Genomic DNA, 5,349 nt, shown 5'->3' with positions numbered 1-5,349 from the left:
CTGGTGGAAAATAAAATGATAGGACCTCAAAACAGTCAAATGAATGCAATAAGCAATCGTGATTGCTCAAAAAAAAAAAAAAAAAATCTATATTTAATGTTGCTTTATTTAGTGAGAAGTAAGCTGATATGCTTTTCCTAAATGGTTGAACAGCCCTTGAAATCTTAAATTATTTTTCCAATGACTGTATTATTTATTGCTTGTGAACTCCTGTTTAAGTTTGCGGAAATGGCAGAAAAGCAAAATTATCTCGATTGAGAGATAAGCCCCACATACAGCCACAGCTGTTTCAAAAAGCAATATCACACAATTTTAGCTGATTAGATTCACACCAATAATTAAACTAGTATTTTTTCGTTCATTAGTGGAAACAAAATTTTATAATTAAATAAAATCTTTCAATCAATTTAAACGATGTCTTTATTTAAGCTTGCTAGAAAAATGGTTAATTCATTCATTTAATTAAGGAGTTGAGTTATTAGATCCAATCGCAAATACGGATCGCCTAACAAACGATTTCCAAGGCGAAAAGCAAAAATAAAAAATTATACATATTTCCTATAACATTTTACTTACTTTCTATTAATAACTATAGACACATACATACTTATCTTCTCAAAAACAGGTTTTAAATAAATATAACTAACATTAAAAAAAGTTTAAAATAACGCAACACAACAATTAATTTTCTCTCTCTCTCTGTCTGCGTATCTTTTCCTTCATCTTTTTAAATCAATGGAGTTAGTTAAATCCTAGATGGAGAAAAGAGATAGCCATTTTCTTGGCGGAGTTCTGTTCTATCATTTCGGGCCTTTATCTTTAAATCAGTTTTAACTTAATCATGTTTGATATCATCTTTTCATAATCGAAAATTCTTCCTACTATTTTCTAAACATAGCTGATTCCTCAAAACTACTTATCAAAACGAATTAATTCACTGAAATTGATTGCTATTCTCTTTAACGCGAGTAGTTTGAAAAGAGTATGGAGAGAGGTTTTAATCAGTTATCTGTTTCGCATAAATAGAATTATAGCCTTTTTTTGGGCAGTAAAGTATTTTGATGAAAGTTTGAAAAGAAATAAGAACAAGTCAATCTTGCCTGAATTTGCAGCATTAGAAAAATTTATTTTTTTAAGAAACTGGAAATCAGTAAGTTAAACTCAAAACAAATAGCCTAAGATTTCACTGCAAATTTCTACCTCTATTTTTTTTTTCTCTTTTTGAATAAATTTTTTAGTCATAATTGAGATTAGAAGTACTATAGGTAGAGATGATGTCTATTTGTACGTGATGTCAGAGGAGAAGCTACAGCACTACTGTCTAACCATCGATTACATGGAAAGGCTAATATCCGGTTTATCGGCGGAAATGGACGTATCTATTAGTTTATAAGGATGTTAGTTGGTATGTTTCAGATGTGCACTTTTGCCTCTCTATTATTTAGCCTTAGTTTTGTAAAAATGAAAATTTGCTCACAGCAAAATTTTTTAAATCCAAGGTATATTCGATCTATATTCCCCGGCAAAAATTGATTGATTTATTTATTCACAACAAAGTTTTGAGCTTACCATTTTGCTTTTACGTTCCTGAACGAAATGAAAATATTTTATTTTCTTTCTGTTGTTTCAAAGGTAACTATTTTTGTTTTCCTTTATTTAATTTTTGAGAATGCAATAAATGAATAAGGCACTAGTGACATCATAAAACGCGTGCATCAAAAAATCCCATCGTTATTTTTCCTTCTCTCCTGCTAGATTCATTCAGATGGAATCGTCTTTACTTGGCAGATTGTCAAATTACATACAATCCGTGGTCAAACAGTAGGTATGGAAATAATTTCCTCGAGAACTTTCTGGAAATCTTTCCATCTTAAAACTAAAACTCGGTACAAAATTGAATCATACTAGGTTAAACTCAATTTTACAACTGAGCTACTGATCATAATATTATTGGTCCGCGTTTGGAGACCACGAATTTGAAAACGATTTTTCAGACTGAACTTAAGGTCGTTTTGCTATATTGAAATTGTAAGGCTATATTATTACCGAGAACAAACATAGTAAGTTGGGACTGTTATCTTTTCTGAAACATAAATTTTTGTAATGAGAGCGTCGTTCATTTTGCTCTAATTGCGCTTTTTATTAAATTCTTTTTTTCTATGGAGGACAAAATTTTGTTTTGTTCTAACTGCAATGTATCTTTTTATTTAATTCTCTTCTCTTGAAGGGGAAGGGGAAGGAGTTTTGCGTTCACATCTGTCGATATTCTATTTGGGAATTTCAATACTATTCGGAACATGCTTGGATCTTTAGTTAAAAGGTGTGTGGATTTTAGTCAAACATGAGTTTTTTTAAACTTAAGGGGTTCCGGGACACAAAAATTGTCAAATTTTGCAATTTTTTTTATCATTTGAAAAATTACTACGTTTTCATCTGCTTAAAAGGATGTTCGAACCTTGTTTCTATCTTAGTTAGAACGAAAGATATAATTATTTTTGTTGCATGCACCTAACTAATGTGTATTTAACTTTAAAACTTTAAACGCGTTTTTCTCCATGATGCAATTTTTCCCGATTTCTTGCATTCAAACTCTCATAAGTCAGGAACCGACGGAGATAAAGTAATGAAATTTGGAGAATATCTTTTTCAAACAGTTTACTTTAATTTTTACTCGGCGAATTTAAAAAAAAAAAAAAAAAAACGTTTACGCAAAAAATATGATTTTTTTAAAAAAAAGTATTTTCGAATTTTTCGAAATTTTTCTTCAAATATTTTCTATTTTTTATTGAATCAATATTTTAAAATCGCCGAATAAAAATTAAAGCTTAGATATTTCTGCATAATTTTTTGAAAAAAAATTGAAAATTGACCAAGAATATTTTGAGTTATAGCAATTTAAAGCAAACCCATTTAAAAAAAAAATTAAAAAAAAATAAATTTAAATAAAAAAATTTTTTTTTAGTATTTATGTTGTGATTTTGCTTATTAAATAGATCGTGAATCAGTGCAAAAAATTTCAAAACTCTAAAGTATTTAATAAAAATTTTTTCAAAATGTGTCCCGGACCCCCTTAAAGGGGAAAATGTTTATTATCCCATGAGACTTCCTTCAAATTCTTAGCGCGAGCATCGCCGTGCGTGAACAAATGCAATAAATAAAGAACATATAATCATGTATGATTTAACATTTTTCTTCAACAAAAGAACTTTTCTCCAGCCACCCCCACTTTTTAGCGTGCAGCTTTTTAATAACCGCGTCTCAATTTACGCGGTTTCGATTTACGCGGCATTTCCGTGGAACGTAACCCCCGCGTAAAACGAGGGTCTACTGTAATCTCTTTTCTTTCCTAGGCTGCTACCTGCTACGTCCAAACATGGAGATTTTTCCAGAAAATAATTTCCAGTCAAAGTATGGAAAAAGGAACATTTTCAGCAGTAAACACCTCCCAAAATTTGTAGAAACGTCTCCTTTTTATTTTTAAATACAAATAAAATGTCATATATGATATCGCTTCTTGGGAGGAGGGGGGAATGTTGTTCTTAAAATTCGCAAAAAGAATGCCCAAAAAATGTGAATTTCACAAAAATTTTTCACGTATATGAATATGGATGAAGAAAAAACGAAATCTTTAAACGTATTTTCAATTTTTTAAAAATGCCTGAAGCAAATTTTTCTGATACAGCCAAAAGCAAAATGTGTTTTTGAAGTTTATGTCGTTTCAAAGAAGAAAAATAATTAAATAAACATATTATTCCAAACAACTAGACCAAGGCATTAGCTAGAAACGACTCTTATATAACAAGTAGCACTTTTATAAAACATTTTGCCTCTTCTTCCTGTGTCCCATGTGGTCTAGTGGTTAGGATTCCTGGCTTTCACCCAGGCGGCCCGGGTTCGATTCCCGGCATGGGAAGTTATTTTTAATTTTTTTTTAACGACAGAATACAGTGAAGCATCGTCTGTATTTTAAAAAGGGAATTCCATTATTATGCCATTATTTTGAGTTAATAAAATAAAAAATTGCAATAAAATAAAACTGACGTGAAAATTTAATTTTAAATGACAATGATACGCCGTCAAATTCTGCTTTTATTAGTCGTATTTCCTTTTTCTTGAAATTGAAAAAGATTGAAGAAAAATCGCATACAATTCATGAGGAAATCTTTCGTTTAATTTACTTGCAGTCTATCCCACAATTACAACGGGAAAGGTTGAAGTAGTAAAGTTTGCTTATCCGACAATCCCACTTACATAACGTAATTTAAAAACCTTGTTCCGTTATTCTATCGTTTAAAAGTCAGCATTTTCTGAAGTATGTACACAGATCCGTCCAGGGCCGGATTTGGATGTGTGGAGGCCCCGGGGCAACGAAGGAGTGGAGGCCCATAATCAGGGTTCGAAAAGATCAACATATTTTCGAAAATATCCGATACTACTTTGATATACATCCGAATATTTTGATATATATGTATATTTCCGATTTAAAAAATTCCATTCAAGTCGTTTCGTCAAATATTTTTTAAATTTTTGAGCTCATGAAGCAAGAAGTTGTAAGGATGACTTGCAAAGTTAACCATTTTTCGGATTTTTTTTTACTTACTTTATTTCTCTTTAACTCATAGGTGCAAATTACAAACTAAATGAATAAAAAAAAATATCTTGCCACTGAAATGCTAGATCAAATAAAAAATTGATAGTAAACGGATATTTGCAATCAAGGCTTTCTTATATATCGATGATAATATTATTTTTGTGCAAGCATTCTTTGTAGAAATACAAAAAAAAAAAAAAAAAAGTCTGGGAGAAAAAACAATAAAATTTGCTGACCCGTGAAAGTTGGGATATTTTGTAAAAATTTTATTCTGAGGGCCTCTTTGTTGCCCGGGGCAGTAGCCCCGCCTGCCCTCCCCTAAATCCGGCCCTGGGTCCGTCCTTTAATTGGGTCAGTGGGTCCCCTCCTTCCTTGGCTTTGAAAAATTCTGTGTTTTTCATTAAGTGGGCATGGTTTTCGTTGTTTTCCCATAAAATTTGCCCTCACACCCCCGTAAAACTTTAAAGTGACGGACGTTGACCGCTTTTCCATTTTGCAAGCCCCCTAGCTCTTAATTTAATGCAGAAAGAGTTTCACCATAAGTGTTGCTTGTTTTTTAAAAAATTGGAGAAAAAAAATTGCAAACTGCATTGACGCTCAAATTTGATGCGAAGATTGTGAAGTAGAACTTTTCGTTGAACCTTTTGTTGTGAGATTTGTCATACAAGGGGCAATTTCTAACATTTTGTGTTATTTTTGCAAAAACTGATTTAGTGAACAAAAAGAAAAAAAAAAAATAATTTGAATTTTTGGCATTT

At 31.3% G+C, this 5,349-nt stretch overlaps 1 non-coding gene across 1 annotated transcript; it reads left to right on the top strand.

Moving 5' to 3' along the window:
• The first annotated feature begins 3,841 nt into the window (after positions 1 to 3,841).
• Positions 3,842 to 3,913, top strand: Trnae-uuc (transfer RNA glutamic acid (anticodon UUC)). Its single transcript has one exon. It is a non-coding gene; the product is annotated as a tRNA-Glu (tRNA).
• The last annotated feature ends 1,436 nt before the right edge of the window (positions 3,914 to 5,349 follow it).

This window comes from Uloborus diversus, chromosome 5 (genome assembly GCF_026930045.1).
Source record: "Uloborus diversus isolate 005 chromosome 5, Udiv.v.3.1, whole genome shotgun sequence".
NCBI lineage: Eukaryota > Metazoa > Arthropoda > Arachnida > Araneae > Uloboridae > Uloborus > Uloborus diversus.
Note: the sequence above shows the minus strand (reverse complement) of the source record. Positions and strands in the feature narration are given on the sequence as shown.